At 45.5% G+C, this 23,764-nt stretch overlaps 1 long non-coding RNA gene and 1 pseudogene across 1 annotated transcript; both read right to left on the bottom strand.

The window, feature by feature from the left end:
* On the bottom strand, positions 1-23,377 carry LOC144336396 (uncharacterized). Its single transcript, XR_013408156.1, has 5 exons — positions 23,236-23,377; positions 3,268-3,562; positions 2,366-2,475; positions 1,629-1,750; positions 1-151 (listed from the first exon to the last, which is right to left on the bottom strand). It is a non-coding gene; the product is annotated as an uncharacterized LOC144336396 (long non-coding RNA).
* On the bottom strand, positions 19,627-19,880 carry LOC144336395 (bolA-like protein 2 pseudogene; annotated as a pseudogene).
* Positions 23,378-23,764: the final 387 nt, after the last annotated feature.

Below are 23,764 nucleotides of genomic sequence, written 5' to 3'. Positions count from 1 at the left end.
CATCTTTAGAGATTTGTCTTTTCTGGACAGTTCTTATAAATGGAAGCATTTAATATGTTGTCTTTTGCATCTGGATTCTGGCTTCTTTTACTTAGCATAATGTTTTTGAGGTTCATCCACATTGTAACATGCATCAGCAGTTTGTTCCTTTCTATGGCAGAGTAATATTTCATTATATGAACATATAACATTTTCTTTTTGTTTGTTTGACTCCCGAGTAGACTCCCGAGTAGCTGGGAGTATGCACCACCAAGCCCGGCTAATTTTGTATTTATAGTAGAGATGGGGTTTCTCCAGGTTGGTCAGGCTGGTCTCAAACTCCCAACCTCAGGTGATCTGCCTGCCTCAGCCTCCCAAAGTGCTGGGATTACAGGCATGAGGCTCTCTTCCCGGTCAGATCACATTTTCTTTATTCATCTACCAGTTGATGGACATTTGGATTGTTTCCAGTTTTCTGTCATTACAAATAATGCTACTCTGGGCCGGGCGTGGTGGTTCACACCTGTAATCCCAGCACTTTGAGAGGCCAAGGCAGGTGGATCACCTGAGCTCAGGAGTTCAAGACCAGCCTGGCCAACGTGTGAAACCCCATCTCTATTAAAAATACAAACAAAAAAAAAGTTAGCTGGGTGTGGTGGCACATGCCTGTAAATCCCAGCTACTTGGGAGGCTGGGGCAGGAGAATCACTTGAACTCAGGAAGCGGAGGTTGCAGTGAGCTGAGATCTCACCACTGTACTCCAGCCTGGGTGACAGAGTGAGACTCCATCTCAAATAATGATAATAATAATAATAATAATAATGTTACTATGAGCATTCATATACAAGTCCTCACGTGCACATATATTTTCTCTTGGGTAGATACCTAGGAACGGAATTGCTGGATCACATACTGGAAACATTAATTGTTTTCCAGAGTGGCTGCGTTATTTTACATTCTCACCAGTAATGAAAGTTAATCTAGTTTCTGTACATCATCTCATCTTTTTTATTCTAGAACAGACTCCATCTCCCCAATTATTTTCATGAAATTAAGTGTTTTAGGCAACCTGGCTAGTTGCATTGCATTAGGTGATGCAAAAATCATTGCCGTTTTTGCCATTACTTAGTTTTGGACTTGCTTATGTGGCAGTCATCTAGAAGGTCGTCTGGGCTGGAATGGCCACATAAGCAAGTCCAAAACTAAGTAATGGCAAAAACCTCAATTACTTTTATACCAACTAATACAATCTCCCACATTCCAGATTTGACTTTATTTCTTTGTGATATTGTTTGGCTTGTTTCTCTATCCCCTGTATTTCCAGGAACTGGAAGTAAGACCTAAAGACTTCATCTTATTCAGGTTAACATTTACATTAAGAGTCATATACTGCCTGATGGGTCCACTATTAGTAATTTTTAAATTGATTGCTGTATTGGGGTAGTAAAAGCCAGATGTCTCCATTTTAAAGGGTTTTTTGCCCTTTGAAATTAGCAAGTAACCCATGGGAAAATGCCATGCCTATTGCCAAAATATAAGCCTAAAATAAAAACAGGAAAGGGTGTCTTAGATAACTTATAAAATATTAAACCTGAAAATGACAATTGAAATTAAACATGGGACAGGGACTCAAAAATGAGGACTCATACCTATAGTGCCAGCTGCTCAGGAGGCTGTGGTGGGAGGATCACTTGAGCCCAAGAGTTGGAGGCCATGGTGAGCGATGATCATGCTACTGCACTCCAGCATAGGCGACAGAGCAAGATCCTGTCTAAATAATAATAATAGATTATTTTAAAGAACCATATGTGTACTTAGCATCTGTAAGGAATCAAGCAGTACAACTGAGTACTCATTTGGCCCTGAATTTTCTGACAACCAAAACATAAAGCAAAGATATTTAGTTAGAGGGCCAGGCGCAGTGGCTCACACCTGTAATCCCAGCATTTCTGGGAGGCTGAGGCAGGTGGATCACCTGAAGTCAGGAGTTCAAGACCAGCCTGGCCAATACGGTGAAACCCTGTCTGTACTAAAAATACAAAAATTAGCCGGGCATGGTGGCGGGCGCTTGTATTCCCAGCTACTCAGGAGGCTGAGGCAAGAGAATCGCTTGTACCCAGGAGGCGGAGGTTGCAGTGAGCCCAGATCACGCCTCTGCACTCCAGCCTGGGTGACACAGTGAAAGTCTGTCTCAAAAAAAAAATATATATATATATATATATAAAGTTAGAGGGCTCGCTTCCAAATGGAATAAGGTACATGAATTGTTTCACAGAAGTGAACTGGACTTCAGCAGGAATTTCTCACAGGGATGCTTATATAAATACCTCGAATAAGGTAGTGGATAATTATTCTAATGAGTATGAAAGCCCAGACATTTGTGTACCTTCACCAAAGAACCGGTCCTCTGTATCTGAAAAGAACGACCTCCTCCACCAAACATCCAGTTTCATGAGGCGGACCCCAAAGAGTGAGAAAAGGAGATACCTGTCATTCCTGCGGGATCAATCAAAGCAGCTTTAGTGACTAGTAAAATGACAGATGTTACAAACAATTTCGCCTAACAGTGTTTTTTTGGTTACTTTTATATTGATATTTCTAAGGGAAATAGGATTACACATACGCACACACACATGCCCACAGAGAGAGAGAGCGAGAGTCAAAAATTATTTCTAGAATGTACACGGTGGCTCACGCCTATAATCCCAGCACTTTGGGAGACCGAGGCAGGTGGATCACCTGAGGTCAGGAGTTCAAGACAAGCCTGGCCAACATGGCAAAACCCCGTCTCTACTAAAAATACAAAAATTAGCCAGGCTTGGTGGCGCATGCCTATAATCCCAGTTACTAGGGAGGCTGAGGCAGGAGAATCACTTGAACTCAGGAGGCGGAGGTTGCAGTGAGCCAAGATCACGCCACTGCACTCCAACCTGGGTAACAGAACAAGACTCCGTCTCAAAAAAAAAAAAAAAAAAAAATTATTCCTGGTCACCTAATATATTACAGTCTGATAACAGATACCGTAGAACACTAGACAAATATAACTCCCACAAATCTTCTTTTACATTAAAATTATTCCTTTCTCTCTCTTTCTCCCTCCCTCTCTCACCAGATGTCACAAGCAAACTTCTATCAAAAGCTGAGTTGCAACCAACTCGTAGTGGTGAGTGAGTAAATGTCAGTTTTCTGTGTTGTGAGTAGAGGAAAACACACGTCTTAGGCCCCAGACATGCAGACGGCAGGATTGCGAGTGTTGGGAAAATGGAGAAACGTGATTTATGTTCTTACCAGAGACAAGCCTGTCCTGCTTCCTCAGGGGTGCCACCAGAACCAATTATTTCTCTCAAAAAACAGCTTTGGGTCCACTCAGAAACTCAAAGAGAAGGGCTTTGTTGATAAATCCATATCATAAAACATGGGAGAAACACATTTGTCTTCAAAGTGCTGAAACTGTAGTTGTTAGAGTCCAGACAAACTGCATTTCAGCTTTATTGCTCACTAAGTAGCCTGGAGTTACTAAGGTCTCAAATTTTCTGCTTCCACGTCCTTGAAACAGGGATCGCATCTATCCCCCAGAGTCGTTCTGAAGGATAAAGAAGATAAAGTAAAGAAAGTGCCCAGCACAGTGTGAGCCATTCAAAGACTCCTGCACCTCAGCGCTCCCAGCGCCTTTCTGCAGCCCAACGGGTGGAGCTTGTGCAGCAGGAAGACCTCAGGAGGCAAGACAGTGGCTCTTTGTGAAGAGCTGAGCACGCCCTTGACATAAACTCTGCCAAAAGCTGGACTGGAGAAAGGTTTAGGACTGAGGGTAGCGGAGCTTTCCATGGCTTTCCCCATAAACATCTGCCATTTCACCTGCACGTCTTAGGGTAGATGGAACTTCTGCCGCCTAAGGAAAGCCCAATGCACAGTGCATTCCTAGTGCCAGAGCAAAAGGCAACAGAGCACGAGGGAGTCGCGCACCTTCCACTGGCCCAGGCCCCAGCTCCGAGAAGACTTTGGCCATTTAGCCTGTGGCTGGGGCAGGCATGCAGGCCAAGCTGCCGCAAAAGTAGAAGTGAAGGAGGAAGGATGAAGTCTGGCACAGTAAACTCACTGATGAGTAAAACCTGCCTTGGTGGCCGGGCGCGGTGGCTCAAGCCTGTAATCCCAGCACTTTGGGAGGCCGAGACGGGCGGATCACGAGGTCGGGAGATCGAGACCATCCTGGCTAACACGGTGAAACCCCGTCTCTACTAAAAAATACAAAAAACTAGCCGGGCGAGGTGGCGGGTGCCTGTAGTCCCAGCTACTCGGGAGGCTGAGGCAGGAGAATGGCGTAAACCCGGGAGGCGGAGCTTGCAGTGAGCTGAGATCCGGCCACTGCACTCCAGCCTGGGCGGCAGAGCGAGACTCCGTCTCAAAAAAAAAAAAACCTGCCTTGGTGAATAGTCTGGGCTCACAATCAAACTAATCACTCGTCTTCCCAGAAGAAAGAGAGAGGGGGGCTGTACCTGCTTCCTCCAACACTGGCCAGAGTGGAGAGGAAGCAGAAGCCCTCATCCGTGAGCCGTGGTGGAAACTGGGTAGAAGGGCCTGACCCTAGCAGTCCCTTTGGCCATTAAAGGATTCCTGATTGCCTCAAAGCCCCTGGGTTTTCAGTACATTGTGTATTAGTGAGTTTATTAGAATTATTTAGTAATGCTGCCAGGCACGGTGGCTCACACCTGTAATCCCAGCACTTTGGGAGGCCAAGGCGGGTGGATCACCTGAGGTCAGGAGTTTGAGACCAGCCTGGCCAACATGGCGAAACCCTGTCTGTACTAAAAATACAAAAATTAGTCAGGTGTGGTGGCAGGCACCTGTAATCCCAGCTACTCAGGAGGCTGAAACAGGAGAATTGCTTGAACCAAGGAGGCAGAGGTTACATTGAGCTGAGATTGCACCACTGTACTCTAGCCTGGGCAACAGAGCAAGATCCCATCTCGAAAAATATATATATACAAAAATTAGCCAGGTGTGGTGGCATGTGCCTGTTATCCCAGCTTACTCTGGAGGCTGAGGCATGAGAATCTCTTGAACCCAGGAGGCAGAGGTTGCAGTGAGCTCAGATCAGCCTGGTCAACATGGTGAAACTGCATCTCTACTAAAAATACAAAAATTAGCCAGGCATGGTCCTGGGCGCCTGTAATCCCAGCTACTAGGGAGGCTGTGGCAGGAGAGTTGCTTGAACCCAGGAGGCGGAGGTTGCAGTGAGCTGACACCGTACTGTTGCACTCCAGCCTGGGCAACAAGAACGAAACTCTGTCTCCAAAAAAAAAAAAAAAAAAAGAATTATTTAGTAATGGAAAGTGCTAACTCTTTGGGGGTGGGAATAATTAGTATCGTTCTCTTAAAGGCTGAAACTTGTTTTATACATGCAGAAACTTTGGCAGAGTTCTTCGTTCCTCAAGGAGAGTGTCATTGGCACTTGGGAGGGGTGGGGGGACAATATTTGGTTGTGCCCAGATCCCATACTGGCAGAGAATTTAGCATCCCTGGTTCCAAGATACTAAAGGCCAGCTGTACCTCCCTATTCATTATGACAGCCAGAAAGGGCCCCTGTGTGGTTCCAAATGTCCCTTGGAGGGTTAACCCCCCACCTTACTGAGAATCACTGGCTGATGGGCAGATGCTCTTGCTAAAAATAGTTAATCAACAAGTATCAATTTATTTTTGTAGCGATTGGTTCATGATAAACAAGCCAAACATTTTCATATTTATTTTTCTGTTTGCTAAGTTAGCAAGAATAAGTACCACTTATGTAACAGTTTTACATATTTGATTAGCTAACACATAAAGCACTTAATATCGTGCTCAGCAAACTCTGAGCACTCAGACAGCTACAATTTTCCTTACTAGTACCATTATTAGTTATACTTGACTATTAAATATTCGTTAAAAGGAAGACCAAAAGTAGCAATATTGTATACCATTTTGAACTTAAATTTCCCCTGAGAAGGATTATTTTTATCTTTTCCAATTCCTACATTACCACTCTCATCTCCCCAAGGCTCAATTTCCTTACCTATAAGGTAGGGATGCTAGTAATGACACTGTGGGATGATTAGGAAGCTTAGCTGAGTTATGTGTGTGAAGGATCAATGAAATCAATGAATGATAGCATCTAAACATACTCCCTCGTAGGTTATCTTAAAAGGTATACAGGAAAAAAGGTGGAGATAGGGGAAAAAAAAAAACAATCAAAAAAACTCTGCTTCAAACATTTTTATGTAATGAGGGTCCAACCAACGATACACATTAATATACATTAATGTACATTAATGTGTATCCCAGTCACCTGGGAAACTTGTTACAGTGCAGATTGTGACTCAGTAGTTCTGGTGGAGGGCACCTAAGATTCCCCATTTCTAACAAGCTTCTAGGAAGAGGTTTTAGAGTCCAACAGAGCAGGATTTGCACTTGATTCAATCAATAATTATGTGACAAGTTATATTTGAAACTGTTTCCATATGAGTAAAATGGTGATAATAATACACGTCTTACATAATCAGTATGATAATTATATAATACAGCATATGTAAAGCAATTAGCATATTGTAGGCACTCAGTATAAGTTCTGCTTTCCCACCCAGAAGAAAACTACTAGAGTTTTAAAAAGATTTATCAAAATAACAAAATTCCATTTCATTTTGGTTGGAAAAGTTACTCACGAGGTTAGAAAAATACCTACTTTTTCTTCACATTTTTATTATCATTATCTTACTCTTTGATTTAGTAATGATCAGACGCACTTTTGAAAAGCAACAATATTGAGGGACAGAATGTATTTTACAAAGAAAAATGATCACTTTTAATTTGGTCTAAAATAGTTACCTCAAAATGAAATAGGTAAAGAATGGGCCGGGCGCGGTGGCTCACGCCTGTAATCCCAGCACTTTGGGAGGCCGAGGCGGGCGGATCACAAGGTCAGGAGATCGAGACCACGGTGAAACCCCGTCTCTACTAAAAATACAAAAAATTAGCCGGGCGCGGTGGCGGGCGCCTGTAGTCCCAGCTACTCAGGAGGCTGAGGCAGGAGAATGGCGTAAACCCAGGAGGCGGAGCTTGCAGTGAGCCGAGATCGCGCCACTGCACTCCAGCCTGGGCGACAGAGCGAGACTCCGTCTCAAAAAAAAAAAAACAAACAAAAAACAAACAAACAAAGAATGACTGATTATTAAATTGCCGATTTCTTTTCAAAAAGTAGCCCTTCGATTCTGTATGTTAATTCACAGTGTTATCAGCTCACAACAATAAATTTGCTTGGCCAAATGGTTTTCATTTGAGTCAGGCCAGTATTCCCAGAAAAATCGTCCGTAGGTCCAGCCTCTGCACACCAGGATTCCTGTGGTTGAAGGTTAAAGCACCCCGGTGCCAATCCTAGTGCACATTTCCTAAAATTCTTCAGCAAGTTAATGAGGGCTTAAGAGGTCATCACATTTGTTCCAGAGATCTGAGAGTTCTACACGCACAGCAGAAAGAAGTATGTGCACATTAAAGCAGGCCAAATGGGACTAACCAGAAACATGGACCAGGAGAAATAACATCTTCCTGATGTTAGGGAAGGTCAGCTCAGCCATCCCCGTCACTTACTTTGCCAGAAGAGCGAATAAGGAAGTATCTAAAACTTCGGCTTGAGGTGTTGTTTGGTTTGGCTTGGTTTCCTAAAATTGTTCCTTTGTAAACAGATCTGATTAAAGCCCAAGAGGAAGTTGAGAGGGTCATGATTTTTGCATTTGCTGCCCCTCCTATCACATTTCAGAAGAGGAAGTTTAGTCAGGAGGAAATGAATTCCTGCCTGGTGCGGTGTCCCACAGCTGTAATCCCGACACTTTGGGAGGTCAAGGCGGAGGATGCCTTGAGCCCAGGAGTTCAAGAACAGCCTGGGCAACATAGCAAGACCTCATCACTAAAAAATAAATAAATAAAATATAAAATAAATAAGAACCTCATCACTTGCCCAGGGAGCTTGAAAGAAAGTGATTCCACAGTGGCCGCATTACTGTTACAACCAGGGTGAGAGAGGCCTTGGTCTCACCTGGACTGGTGGACAACATTTGTAAAATGGAGAGACGAGAGGAAGAAATAAAAAGTCATCCAGACGTACATGGTGATCTGACTGCTGGAATGAAATTAAGTAAGGGTTAAAATCTACTGAAAGAGCTGGATCGGGCCAGGTGCAGTAGCTCACGCCTGTAATCCCAGCACTTTGGGAGGCCGAAGTGGTCAGATCACTTGAGGTCAGGAGTTCGAGACCAACCTAGCCAACGTGGTGAAGCCCTGTCTCTACTAAAAATAACAATACAAAAAAAATTAGCCCAGAGTGGTGGCAGGTGCCTGTAATCCCAGTTACCCGGGAGGCTGAGGCAGGAGAATCGCTTAAATCCAGGAGGCAGCAGAGGTTGCAGTGAGCTGAGATCACGCCCCTGCACTCCAGTCTGGGTGACAGAGCGAGACTCTGTCTCAAAAAAAAAAAAAAAGACATGGATGATTCACAAAGGCAAATCTAAGGAGGAATTAATTCAAAGGGCTAAGTGGCTGGAGAGAGCTGTCAAAGAGCATGTCAAAGAAGTTCAGAGTTCATACAGATTTCCCGCTTTGAGTATTCAAATAGAAATTGACAAGAAAACATTCACTGGGAAATTTGACGGGGATCACATGACCCGAGGGAACTAATGTTACCAGGCAGTTTTCTGCTGAGGAGTCTCATTAGAAGCCATCCTAGGATAGATTGATAGGAAATTCCATGACAGGGAAAAAAATGCAAAAAAAAAAATTTAGAAAAAATGCCCAAAATACAAACTACTACTTCTTGCAAGTTGAAACGTAGCAAGAAACAGCATTCCCTGTGTTTTGTGAGCTCTGTGCTTATAGTCAGGTTTCGATTTTTCAAAAGAAATCTGAGAGTTAGAACCACAGCAATTTATCACAGCAAACAAGGTGTGAAATGAGGCTGCAGATATAGGTTGGAGGCAGGTCCTGCCCATGTAAAGAATTTCAGTTTTACTCTACATACGACTGGAAGATTTTTAAATGTTAGGACTGCTTGGTTATTTTCTTTTTTTTTTTTCTTTTTTTTTTTTTTGAGATGGAGTTTTGCTCTTGTTGCCCAGACTGGAATGCAGTGACTGGTACATATTAGGCTTTCATAAAATATTTCGCGAATGAACGAAAGGGAGTAACGTAGCTGCAGGACAGGTTTTTTTTCCGGGGGGCGGGGGTGGTGGTTGTTGTTGTTGTTGTTGTTTGAGACAGATTCTCCACCTGTCGCCAGGCTGGAGTGCAGTGGAGCGATCTCAGCTCACTGCAACTTCCAACTCCCCGGTTCAAGCAATTCTCCTGCCTCAGTCTCCCAAGTAACTGGGATTACAGGCACATACCACTATGCCTGACTAATTTTTGTATTTTTAGTAGAGATGGGGTTTCACCACGTTGGCCAGGATGGTCTCGATCTCCCGACCTTGTGATCCGTCCACCTCGGCCTCCCAAAGTGCTGGGATTACAGGCATGAGCCACCACGCCCGGCCAGGCTACCTTTATACTAGAAAATAATGAAGCAGCCCAGGCACGGTGGCTCACGCCTGTAATCCCAGCACTTTGGGAGGCGGAGGCGGGTGGATCACCTGAGGTCGGGAATTTGAGACCAGTCTGACCAACATGGAGAAATCTCGTCTCTACTAAAAATACAAAATTAGCCAGGAGTGGTGGCTCATGTCTGTAGTCCCAGCTACTGGGGAGGCTGAGGCAGGAGAATCGCTTGAACCAGGGAGTCAGAGGTTGCAGTGAGCCGAGATCGTGCCATTGCACTCCAGCCTGGGCAACGAGAGTAAAACTCCATCTAAAACAAAAACAAAAACCTGTCTTGCAGCTACATTACTCCCTTTCAGCATTCACTAAATATTTTGTGAAAGCCTAATATGTACCAGTCACTGTTCTAGGCTGTGAAAATAAACTGCTGGACAAGACACACAGGGCCACATCCACTGCTACCCTGGATGGTGTCTTCAGACAATGTTTTTAAAGACAGCCCTTCTGGTCGGAAAGTGGAGGCAGACTAGATTTGAGCCCATGCACCCACCTCAGCTAGGTGTCCTTGCACAGGGCACGACCTGTACAAATATTTATATGTGCCTGAACAAATGACTTCAAGGGACATATGTTTCGATAGGAGCAGATAGACTACAACCAAGCAAAACGCAAGATAACTATAAAGGCTGATGTGATCAGGAAAAACTACAGGAGAAAGAATTTCATAGGTAGGATGGTCAATAAAGTTTCTCTAAGGAGATGGCAATTCAGCTGAGACAAGAAGTACAAGAAGAAGGCCGGGCGCGGTGGCTCAAGCCTGTAATCCCAGCACTTTGGGAGGCCGAAACGGGCGGATCACGAGGTCAGGAGATCGAGACCATCCTGGCTAACATGGTGAAACCCTGTCTCTACTAAAAATACAAAAAAATTGCCGGGCGCGGTGGCTCACGCCTGTAATCCCAGCACTTTGGGAGGCCGAGGCGGGCGGATCACAAGGTCAGGAGATCGAGACCACGGTGAAACCCCGTCTCTACTAAAAATACAAAAAATTAGCCGGGCGCGGTTGTGGGCGCCTGTAGTCCCAGCTACTCGGGAGGCTGAGGCAGGAGAATGGCGTGAACCCGGGAGGCGGAGCTTGCAGTGAGCCGAGATCGCGCCACTGCACTCCAGCCCGGGCGACAGAGCGAGACTCCGTCTCAAAAAAAAAAAAAAAAAAAAAAAAAAAAAAAAAAAAAAATTAGCCAGGCATGGTGGCGGGCGCCTGTAGTCCCAGCTACTCGGGAGGCTGAGGCAGGAGAATGGCGTGAACCCGGGAGGCGGAGCTTGCAGTGAGCTGAGATCCGGCCACTGCACTCCAGCCTGGCCGACAGAGCGAGACTCCATATCAAAAAAAAAAAAAAAAAAAAAGTACAAGAAGAAGTCAGCTGTAAAATAAGCAATGAAAAGTATATTCTGGTAAATGAGAAGAGCCCGTGCAATGGCCTTGGAGCAGGAATGAGTCTGACATCTTTGAGGAACAGAAAGGAGGATGGTGTGGCTGGAGAGCCCTGACCAAGTAGAAGAGCAATATGGGATGAAGCTGGAAGTGGGTAAAATTCCCGTGTTATGTGGGTGTTGATAAATTGCAGGGCCTATGGGACGTGAATTTAGAGATGTCCAGTGGGCATGGGTGTGGAATGGCAGTGCACACAGTGACTTCACATGCATCAGCATAAAAATGTCATTGAATCCCTGGGTGAGAATAATACTCCCTAGGGAAATAAGGACTGTGGACAGCACCTTCAGGAAGGTAAAACTTCAAGAGCCATGATAGAGGAGAGTCAGTATAATATCAGAGAGTAAGAACTCAACCTCTGAACACCAGTGTCTCTGGGTTTGAATCTGTTCCTTTTTGTAGAACATGGACAAACTATTTAACTTCTCTGAATCATGGGCTCATCATGTAAAATGGAAATTTAAAGTACCGATGTCATGAGGTCATTCAGAGGATTACACTGTAAAATGTATGCAAACTATTACAGTGCCTGGCACTTAGGAGGGGCTCAGTAAATGGCAAACAAGAACTCACACAAACACACAAATACACACTCCCATTTTCAAAAAAAAAAAAAAAACAGAAAAAGGGACTTTTAAAGAGGAAGAATGAGAGTCTGGAGAATAGTGTCACTGAAGCCAATTGAAGAGAGAGTCAAAAGATGAAGATTCACTAAATACTTCATCATTCACTAAATATTTTGTGAAAGCTTTATATGTACCAGTCACTGTTCTAGGCTGTGAAAATAAACTGCTGGACAAGACACACAGGGCCACATCCACTGCTACCCTGGATGGTGTCTTCAGACAATGTTTTTAAAGACAGGTGGCCCACACCTGTAAGCCCAGCACTTTGGGAGGCCAAGGCAGGAGAATTGCTTGAGCCCAGGAGGTTGAGACTATGAACCCTGAACTCCTGGACTCAAGAGATCCTCCTAATTCAGCTTCCCGAGGATGTGGGACTACAGGCATGCACTGCCACACCTGGCTAATTTTTTTTTTTTTTTTTTTTGGTAGATGTGGGATCTCCCTATCTTGCCCAGTTCATCTCAAACTGCTGGGTTCAATGGATCCTCCTGCCTCAGCCTCCCAAAGTGCTGGGATTACAGGCATGAGCCACCACACCTAGCTGATAGTTTTTAATCCACAAGTTTCTCATAAAGAAAATGAAATGACCATAAATGTAAAGGAACTGAGCTCTTGCAAGGAGTTTTTGAAGCTAGCTCTTTGGAGGGTACATTTTTAGTCTGAAACTTTTCTGGAAAAAAAAAAAGTAGGAGTTAAACAAAGGGAGTGGGTATTTGTAGTCCAAAGCCAGAGGCATTGTTATCTCTTTCCTTGAGGGTTGAAGGACTAACACAATGACAGAAAAACTGCCTCCCAGTTCCGCTCTATTATCATTTTATGTCATTTGTTTTGTGACAGAGCCTTTGTTGCAGACACCCTCTATGCCCATGGATAGGAAATTAATAATCCAAGGCCATTTTCAGAATTTTTTGTTCCAGTAACCCTTCTGAATCATACACCTGGCTCTCCAATATTACCAATCAGCCATTTTTAAAATTATTTAGAGATAAAAGAGGCTGTCGTGGCTCATTGTAGAGTGACCCTGACTTCATCTCCATTCAACAAGTGCTGGGATGTAAACAGCACACACATCAGATCAGTTTTATCACTATTCTGGGAAACACATGAGATAGGCCTGAATATGAAAATGGAGTCATTTTCAAGGTCACTATTTCAATAAAGGAAAATCTAATTGAAGTCAGCTGATTGTAAGTAAGTTTTGACTAATTGTATCAGCCTTCTCTCTCCAACAGGCTGCATATGCCATAAATTATTCACGTATGTGGATGAGTTATTCTGATTTTCATGATGAGATTCTGGCTACTGTGCCATGTTCAGCTCATCCTGAATTTATTCTAACAAAAGAGCTCTCTTACCCTGGATAGGGCACCCTGTCCCCTGGAGAGACTGTTCTCTGATGTAAATAGAAGCTCATCTGGCAAGCTGCCTGGGCTCCCACGTCCCGCTGAGCCCGCTAACAGCACTGCCAGTTTTGACCACAAGGTGGCGCCCGCAGAGCTCCACAGACGCTGCACAGCTGTGAACTCCACTCCAGCCCTCAGGGAAGGCAGCTCAGAAAGAGCTAGGGCAGCCCGCCCATTTCCCAAAACGAGCACTGAGAACCCAAGAAGGTGAGGACCTAGCCCAAACTACACTGCTAGTTTGGAGGAGACAGAACCATGCCTCCTGATATGGTTTGGCTGTGTCCTCACCCAAATCTCATCTTGAATTGTAGCTCCCAGAATTCCCAGGTGTTGCGGGAGGGACCCGGTGGGAGAGAATTGAATCATGGGGGTCGGTTTCCCCCGTACTGTTCTCCTGGTAGTGAGTAAGTCTCACGAGATCTGACGGTTTTATAAGAAGGTTCCCCTGCCTCTTGGCTCTCTCTGGTCTGCCCGCCGCGTAAGACGTGTCTCCTCAGCTACGTGGAACTGTAAGTCCATTAAACCTCTTTTTCTTTATGAATTACCCAGTTTCGGGTATGTCTTTATCAGCAGCGTGAAAACGGACTAATACACCTCCTCTCTGTAAAACCCGAGTTCATCCGGCCAAACCAAAGTGGTTTTCAAACCAGAAACAAAAAAACAAGCAACACCACTTTTTTTAGTGAAATTTTGTTGATAAAATATACTTTTTTCACTGCCCCCATCCACCCCACCCAGGTCCCCACGTCTTAAATGAAAATGGAGTCGCCCTGATTGAAAGAATCATTCCTGAGGCATCGCTGAAGAATCACCAGGTTCCTCAGAAGAGTTTGAAAATGGGCCGGGCGCGGTGGCTCACGCCTGTAATCCCAGCACTTTGGGAGGCCCAAGGCGGGTGGATTGCTTGAGGCCAGGAGTTTGAGACCAGCCTGGCCAACATGGTGAAACCCCATCTCTACTAAAAATACAAAAATTAGCCAGGTGCCTGTGATACCAGCTACTGGGGAGACTAAGGCAGGAGAATTACTTGAACTTGGGAGGTGGAGGAGTGAGCCAAGGTCCCACCACTGCACTCCAGCCTGGGCAACAGAGGGAGACTCTGTCTCAAAAAAAAAAAGAAGAAAATGATTGATGGAGTGGAATAAACTCTGAGCCAGGAGCCCTCAAACGTGCTTGTCGTATTGACGTTCTCTCTCTGGTCATAATTCTCTTCCCTGTTGCATTTCCACCACCTCCACAGCCTCTAAATCTCCCCTGGACTCTGCCAGGGTTCAGACACCTGATGTCCCCCTGACCTCTGAGTTTACGAACCCCGACCTGGACCACAGTTGAACCATGTGGCCACAGTCATAGGATCACTTGAAATTCTCCAGCCCCTGGCCCTTCTGCCCCACCTCCCTGGCTAATGCCTTGCCTTGGCTTCTTCCTGTTGCTGAGTTCTGCTAAGAAAATAAAATAGTCACTAGTTGGTTATGTTACAAAATTAATGGTTTCCAGTTTTAGCTGGGCCGCTGACACTATGAACACCGCTTTGCAGCTCTAATGGGTTCCTTTTTCCATGCCTCACAGAGATGACCTGGCCATCCAACCCACTCCTTGCCTCTATCACTGTTAACACAAAACTGAGTGCTCACTGCATGCCAGATATTGTTCCAAAAACATCATAGGGACTAACTCCTTTAACCTTTGCAACAGTCCTACAGGGCAGAAAAAAAATCCCCACTTTACAGATGAGAATCAGAAGAACAGAGATCAAAGGACTGAGAATGTGAGCCTAGGTCATCTGGCTGTAAAACCTATGTTCTTGGTCACCAGTGCCATGGGGCTCTGGTGACTGCCCGAAGTGCCATTTAGAAAATAGCTCTTTTGGCCGGGCCCAGTGGCTCATGCCTGTAATCCCAGCATTTTGGGAGGCTGAGGCAGGTGAATAACCTGAGGTCAGGAGTTTGAGACCAGCGCAGCCAATATGGTGAAACCCCATCTCCACTAAAAATACAAAAATTAGCTGGGCACAGTGATACCCACCTGTAATCCCAGCTACTTGGGAGGCTAAGCCAGGAGAATCACTTGAACCCGGGAGGCGGAGGTTGCAGAGTGGAGACCACACCATTGCACTCCAACCTGGGCAACAAGAGCAAAACTTTGTCTCAAAAAAAAAAAAAGGCCGGGCGCGGTGGCTCACGCCTGTAATCCCCGCACTCCAGGAGGCCGAGGCAGGCAGATTACGAGGTCAGGAGATCGAGACCGTCCTGGCTAACACAGTGAAACCCCATCTCTACTAAAGAATACAAAAAATTAGCCGGGCGTAGTGGCGAGCACCTATAGTCCCAGCTACTCGGGAGGCTGAGGCAGGAGAATGGCGTGAACCCGGGAGGCGGAGGTTGCAGTGAGCCGAGATTGCGCCACTGCACTCCAGCCTGGGCAACAGAGCAAGACTCCATCTCAAAAAAAAAAAAAAGAAAGAAAAAGAAAATAGAAGTTCTCAGACATCAAGTCCCTCTATTTCCATTCCTTCTACCTAATTGTTTAACCGTATCTCCATCCATCCTTTAAACCTTCCCATTCTACCCGTAATTTTGCTTCCAATTTCTCCAGAGTTCAGAGGACTTGCTCACCAATGATTCGTCCCTCATTCTTCTACTGCTGTATTGAGGGTTCTGATAAAACCTTGTTTGCCAGACCAAGTGGCTGTCTCTGGTCCTCGTCCTTCCAAACCTCAGAGGTGCTTTGTCACTGCTATTTTCCTCCGTCTCAGCCTCTCCTCCTGCAGCCCACAAGATGCTATTCCCCTCCCATCTTCTACTTCTACAACAGGCATTCTCACTTGCTGTTTCTGGTGCAGATGTTTGGCGCCTTCCTCAGACCACGTAGGTCAGAATTGCTAGCTGCATAGCCCGGGCATTCGCAGGTTTTCAAAGCTCCAAAAGTGTTTTTTTGTTGTTGTTGTTGTTGTTTGAGACAGAGTCTTGCTCTGTCACCCAGGCTGGAGTGCAGTGCCACAATCTTGGCTCACTGCAACCTCCGCTTCAAGTGATTCTCCTGCCTCAGCCTCTCGAGTAGCTGGGATTACAGGCGTGCGCCATGATGCCTGGCTAATTTTTGTATTTTTAGTGGAGACAGGTTTCACCATGTTGGCCAGGCTGATCTCAAACTCCTGAGCTCAAGTGATCTGCCCACCTCAGCCTCCCAAAGTGCTATGATTACAGGCATAAGCCACTGTGCCCAACCTCAGATCAATGGTTCTTAAACCTGATTGAGCAGCAAAATCACTTGTGGAGGCCGGGTGTGGTGGCTCATGCCTGTAATCCCAGCACTTTGGGAGGCCAAGGCAGGCAGATCGCTTGAGCTCAGGAGTTCAAGGCCAATTTGGGCAACATGACGCAACTCCATCTCTGCAAAAATTAGCCGGTGTGGTGGCGTGTGCCTGTAGTCTCAGCTACTCAGAAAGCTGAGGTGGAAGGATCACTTGAGCTGGGAGGCAGAGGTTGCAGTGAGCCAAGATTGCACCACTGGACTTCATCATGGGCAACAGAACCAGACCTTGACTCAGGAAAAAAAAAAAAAAAAAAAAAAAAAAGAACCACTGATCTGAATAAGCCAGACACTGACAATAAATTCTGTATGATTCCACTCATATGAGGTACTAGAATAGTCAAATTCACAGAGACAGAAGTAGAATAATAGTTGCCAGTGTAAACTAAAAATAAAATTCTAAGCCCCTCAACTGACTAAATGAACCTGCTCTTAGCCAAGGGAACCCCAGAGAAACCTTTTTTTCTTTTTTTCAAGATGAAGTTTCACTCTTGTTGCCCAGGCTGGAGTACAATGGCGTGATCTCAGTTTACTGCAAATTCCACCTTCCAGGTTCAAGCGATTCTCCTGCCTTAGCCTCCAGAGTAGCTGGGATTACAGGCATGTGCCACCACACCTGGCTAATTTTGTGTTTTTAGTAAAGACGAGGTTTCACCTGTTGGCCAGGGTGATCTCAAACTCCCAACCTCAGGTGATCCACCCACCTCGGCCTCCCAAAGTGGTGGGATTACAGGCGGGAGCCACCATGCCCGGTGAGAAACCTAAAAAACTGAGTTCCTAGCCATGACAGAATGGGAGGGCAGGCACACCTCATTATATCCCTTCCCTTTTGCAGTTTAGGCACAAAATCTGACCAGCATTGATGTTAAAATGGAACTCATAATCCTGACACAATGGATTTTTTGTGGCAATAAGATAGCACATTATAAACAGGACCTAAGGCCATGCCAGGCAAGGAGTAAATCATGTACTCCCTAGAATTAAAGAATAAACTACATTCTCATTGCCATCAGGGTTTTCTTTTTCTCTAGCAACTAAACAAGCACTGGCCTTGAGATGAGCAATGCTGAAGCAGTTGCAGCTCAGCCACCATCAGACACTTAGACTGATTCCCCATTCCACCAGCCATCACTGCAGCTTTAACTGGACCAGAGACTGAGTTCTGTAACTTTCTCCTGGTAAGAGGCCACCAACTGTGGACTGGTTCTGGCCAGTTTACAGAAGCTGTGCACTTGAGAGGCTCCATGTCCCTGCTTCACCTTTTGATGTATAGGCCCTAATTGTAATATATTTAAATGTTAAGTCTCCGCTCCAAAGTGAACATGGGTCACATGTAACATGCACGTCTGCTTATCACACATGCTTCAGGACCCCCTTCATGAACATTCATAGCTCCTCCTGTAACCTGTTGAATATGTATGTTTGGCCAACCCCCTCAGCATAATTCCTGTCTCCCTTGAAGAGCCGGTCTTTCAGCCTCTCCTGGAGGCTACACTTCCCAACCTGTCAGAACGGCCACCTTGCAGGCTGTAATCCTTTATTTAAAAAAAAAAAAAAAGTCTCTTCTAAATTTTTTTTTTTTTTTGAGACAGAGTCTCACTCTGTCGCCCAGGCTGGACTGCAGTGGCGCAATCTCGGCTCACTGCAAGCTCCGCCTCCCAGGTTCACGCCATTCTCCTGCCTCAGCCTCCTGAGTACCTGCAACTACAGGTGCCCGCCACCACACCCAGCTAATTTTTTTTGTATTTTTAGTAGAGACGGGGTTTCACCATGTTAGCCAGGATGGTCTCGATCTCCTGACCTCATGATCCGCCTGCCTCAGCCTCCCAAAGTGCTGGGATTTACAGACGTGAGCCACCATGCCCGGCGTTTTTTTTTTGTTTGTTTGTTTGTTTTTTAAGATAGGATCTTGCTCTGTCACCCAGGCTGTAGTGCAGTGCAATCATAATTTACTGCAGCTTTGAAATCTTGGGTTCAAGCAATCAATCCTCCTACCTCAGCCTCCTGAGTAGTTGGGACTACAGGCACACGCCACCCAGCTATTTTTATTTTATTTTTTGTAGAAATGGGGGTCTTTCTGTTTTGCTTAGGCTGACCTCAAAATCCTGGGCTCAAGCCATCGTCCCACCTCAGCCTCCCAAAGTGCTGGGATTAGAGGTGTGAGCCACCACACCCAGCCCTCCTTTCTAAATGTACAGATCCTGTGCTTTTTCAGTTGGCCCCAGGGACCTGCAGGTTTCTTTGCCATCACTATCTCCTCTGCCTGAAATGAACTCTTCCACCTTCTTTCCTAGCTAATTACTGCTCATCCCTTTGGCTCAGCTCAGGGCTGGAGCTGGACTAAGTGGACACTCTGCATTCCCTCTCTCTCCGGAATCTCATTTGTTCCACAGCTTCCACTCTTACCTACATGTTATTGATTCCCAAATCTATCTCCAGCCCTGGCAGTGCTCCTGAGTTCTGCCTCCCATTCACACTTCCACTGGCTTTCCCTCAGACATCTCAAACCCAACATACCCAACACTGAAGTAATCATTTCCCCCTTTGCTATCCTGCTTTTTCTCCTGTTTTCTATTTCAAAGACTAGCATCATCATGTATTGTCTGTGTCTAGTACTTAGAACAGTGCCTAATAGCTATAGTTTTATCTTTTCCAGAATGTCATATAAATACAATATACAGCCTTCTGGCCTGTGGCTCATGCCTGTGATCCCAGCACTTTGGGAGGCTGAGGTGGGTGGATCACCTGAGATCAGGAGTTTAAGACCAGCCTGGCCAACATGGTGAAACCCCGTCTCTACAAAAAATACAAAAAATACCTGGGTGTGGTAGCAGGTGCCTGTAATACCAACTGCTCGGGAGGCTAAGGCAAGAGAATCACTTGAACCCAGGAGGCAGAGGTTGCAGTGAGCCAAGATCACACCATTGCACTCCAGCCTGGGCAACAGAGTGAGACTCCATCTCAAAAAAAAGAAAAAAGAAAAGTTCCAGAAATAAACAACTCCTAAGTTTCCCGCGCTATTCTGATAACCGTGATGAAATCTCTTGCTGTCCTGTTTCATCCTGCTTGGGGCTGGTTGTGAATCATCCCTTTGTCCAGTGTCTCCGTGCCGTCTATACTACCTGCCCATCAATCACTTAGTAGCTGGCCCAGTTATCAGATCAACTGTCATGGTACTGAAGTGTGTGTGCTCATTTAAAGTTTTTTGGGGGGTTTTTTTGGTCCAGATTTATAATTTAATGACTGTGCAGGATCCAGTCCCTCATTTCTGCTGCTCACGGGCCCACTGCTCTGGGGTCAGGGTTTTCTGTTCAAAAGCATGGGTGTGCGAGAGTTCTTCTGCTAGGCACGCATTCACCAGCCGGTGCCTCTGAAGCAGCGGCTTCCCCTCGAACTTGGCTGACACCACCAGGAAGCTACAGGCGCAACGGTTGAAGGTCGTGTCCTCCACCTCCACGTGCTCCACCTCCGGGTCCGCTGCAGCATCTCCTGGAGGTAATTGGCGCTGAGTTCCATGGGGGTAGTCCAGCTGGGGTGCCAGTCCAGCTGGGGTGCCAGTCCAGCGGGGACAGAACCCCAGCTCGGACCCCGGCCACGCTGCTTTGCGCCCTTACGGGAGTCACTTCCCTCACTTAAGCTTTATTTGACTTAATGATGGCCTCAAAGCACAAGGGTAGGAATGCTGGCATATTGTTATAATTGTTCTATTTATCATTAGTTATTGTTGATCTCTTCTGTGCCTCATTTGTAAATTAACTTTTATCATAGGGATATGCCTGTGTCTATAGTTACAAAAAAAACCCAGTATCTATAGAGTTTGGTACTATAGTGATTTCAGGCATCCACTGGGGATCTCAGAATGTATTCTGAACAGATAAGGAGGGACTGCTGTATTATTATATGGAGGTTAACCATACTATTAGCAATAGAATTATAATAAAAACTTTCAAAAACACGGCGAAGCTGGTAATAATGTGCCTGACATCCTACAGCACCTCCATATTGTCAACAGAGTCACACTCTAAAATATTTGAAAAGATTTATTCTGAGCCAAATATGAGTGGCTATGGCCCATGAGACAGCCCTCAGGAGGTCCTGAGAACATGTGCCCAAGGTGGTTGGGGTGCAGCTTGGTTTTATACATTTTAGAGAGGCATGAGACATCAATCAAATACATTTAAGAAATACATGGGATTGGTCCAGAAAGGTGGGACAACACGAAGCTGGGCCTTCCAGGCTATAGGTGAATTTGAACATTTTCTGGTTGACAATGAGTTGACTTTGAAGACCTGGGATTGGCCTGGGCACAGTGGCTTATGCCTGTAATCCCAGCACTTTGAGAGGCCGAGGTGGGTGGATCACCTGAGGTCAGGAGTTCGAGACCAAGCTGACCAACACAGTGAAACCCCGTCTCTACTAAAAATACAAAAATTAGCTGGGCATGGTGGCGGGCGCCTGTAATCCCAGCTACTCGGGAGGCTGAGGTAGGAGAATCACTTGAGCCCGGGAGATGGAGGTTACAGTGAGCTGAGATCATGCCACTGCACTCCCGCCTGGGTGACAGAGCTAGACTCTGTCACAAAAAAAAAAAAAAAAAAAAAAAAAAAAGGCCTGGGATTGATAGAAAAGAAATGTTCAGGTTAAGATAAAGATTGTGAGCCGGGCGCAGTGGTTCACCCCTGTAATCCCAGCACATTGGGAGGCCAAGATGGGCAAATCACGAGGTCAGGAGATCGAGACCATCCTGTCTAACATGGTGAAACCCCGTCTCTACTAAAAATACAAAAAAATTAGCCAAGTGTGGTGGCGGGCGCCTGTAGTCCCAGCTACCAGGAGGCTGAGGCAGGAGAATGGCGTGAACCCGGCAGGTGGAGCTTGCAGTGAGCCGAGATTGGGCCACCACACTGCAGCCTGGGCTACAGAGCAAGACTCCATCTCAGAAAAAAAGAAGATTGTGGAGACCAAAGTTCTTTTGAAGTCTTATAGTGGCTGCCCTTGGAGATAATAGGATGACAAATGTTTCCTATTCAGATTTTAGATCATCTCTTTAGGATTGGGAGGGTCTGGAAGAAAAAGATCAGGCTAAGTTAATAGAGATCCTTTACAGATGCAAACTTTCCCCCACAAAAAAATAGCTTTGCAGAGTCATTTCAAAATATAGCAAATAAACTTGTTTTGGGGTAAAATATTTTGCTTTCCTTATTTGTCTCCTAATGTTATGCCAGAGTCAGGTTGGAAAGTAAATCTGACTGGGTGTGGTGGTTCACGCCTATAATCCCAGCACTTTGGGAGGCTGAGGTGTGCGGATCAGTTGAGGTCAGAAGTTTGAAACCATCCTGGCCAGCATGGTGAAACCCATCTCCACTAAAAATGCAAAAATTAGGCCAGGCACAGTGGCTCATGCCTGTAATCCCAACACTTTGGGAGGCCGAGGTGGGCGGATCACTTGAGGTCAGAAGTTCAAGACCAGCCTGGCCAACATGGTGAAACCCTCTCTCTACTAAAAATACAAAAATTAGCCAGGTGCGGTGGCACACACCTGTAATCCCAGCTATTCGGGAGACTGAGGCAGGAGAATCGCTTGAACCCAGGAGACAGAAGTTGCAGTGAGCTGAGATCATGCCATTGCACTCCAGCCTGGGTGACAGATCGAGACCCTATCGCCAAAAAAAAAAAAAAAAAAAAAAAAAAAAAAAAAAAAAAATTACCATTGTTATTCTTTCTTTCTGATTGAATACTTTGTTTTTGGAAAATCTCAAATAAAAACTATTTTCCAAAATAATAAAGCTAGAATATCCATTATGCTTGTTTCCTAGCTGCTCTGGCGGAAGCTTTAACAGAGGCACTGAGTGCTCCCAGAACAAATTCACAGGCTTCTCCACGTCCTCCTGGCTCCCTTACCACTGGGCTGGGGCCAGGTTACGAGTTCTAGTCAATAGGAAATAGCAGGGTGACATGTGTCAGTTCCAGGCCGAAGCAGTTAAAATCAAGTGTGCCTCCTCCATGCTTTTCTTACCCTGTCATGGCAGGTGAGAAGGTGCTAGGGATCGCCAAATGCAGGAAGCCTCGATCTCCAAGACATTGCTTGCAGAGAAGCCCAGCCAACCCGCATTAAACCTTCTGTGAGAAAAAAACTTCATTTTTTTAAGGCACTGAGATTGATTGCTATGGTAAGTGACCTAAAGATGACAATGTGGGAATCATTATTAGCTTCCCTGCCCATTAGAAGAGTCTGGTTCTGTGGGATCACTTTTTAAAACTCCAAAGTAGGCCGGGTGCGGGGGCTCACGCTTGTAATCCCAGGACTTTGGGAGGCCCAGGCGGGTGGATCATGAGGTCAGGAGTTCGACACCAGCCTGACCAACATGGTGATACCCCATCTCTACTAAAAATACAAAAATTAGCTGGTTGTGGTGGTGCACGCCTGTAATCCCAGCTACTCAGGAGGCTGAGGCAGGAGAATGGCTTGAACCCGGGAGGCAGAGGTTGCAGTGAGCTGAGATCACGCCACTGTACTCCAGCCTGGGTGACACAGCAAGACTCTGTCTCAAAAAAAAAAAAACCTCCAAAAACCTCCAAAGTGGCCATCACTAAATGCTAATAAACACTAGAGGGCACAATTGAGTTGTGGATAATTTTGGCCAGTATTGGAAATGAAACAAGGTATGGACTCCAGCAAAAATTAATGCAACAAATGGGTTGTGAAAATCATAAGCTTTGAAAACAATTGCTTTCTTTGTAAATCTGTTGGTTACCTTTCGCCCTTTGAGATAATTGAATTAAAGTAGACTTAACGCTTTAAATTTAATACAAAGCTAATACTGTATTCCAAAAATAAAGCATATATACATTTACAAATATGAACACTTACATCGAAGAATTAGTGGGGGTGTTCTCAGTGTTGAGTCAGTTTCCATCTGAATTTTTCTTTCTTTAGATATTCCCGTCTTCCGGCAATGATGGTTTGGCCATGGAATTCATACTCATTCTAACCTGGCCACTTGAGAAAGCTGAAGTTTCTAAGGTTTTGTTATTGTAAGAGGTGACCAGATGTTCCAAACATCAAGCTATACAGGAAGCTCTCCACCCACTCCAAATGTCATGCTGAGTTCTCAACAGACTTCCCTTTCCCGTTTCCTTTTTCCCCTCTCTCTGATTTTTTTCTTCAAAGTCTATTCAAAAGCTGCTGCCAAAACCATCTTCCTCTATTGTTGTTCTGATGACATCATTCCCTTCCCCAGCTCTCCTTGTCTTTGGTCTCACGACCACAGTTTGCCTTCATTTCCTTGAACTGCCTCTGTGCCTGCCTCTGCCTCCATTCCCCCTTATTTCCTGCTGCTTCTCACCAACTGTGACGCAGGATTGTCACTGCTGATGTCCCAGTGCTGAGGTATCTATTA

The sequence above is a fragment of the Macaca mulatta genome, chromosome 18, assembly GCF_049350105.2.
Source record: "Macaca mulatta isolate MMU2019108-1 chromosome 18, T2T-MMU8v2.0, whole genome shotgun sequence".
NCBI classification, from domain to species: domain Eukaryota; kingdom Metazoa; phylum Chordata; class Mammalia; order Primates; family Cercopithecidae; genus Macaca; species Macaca mulatta.
Note: the sequence above shows the minus strand (reverse complement) of the source record. Positions and strands in the feature narration are given on the sequence as shown.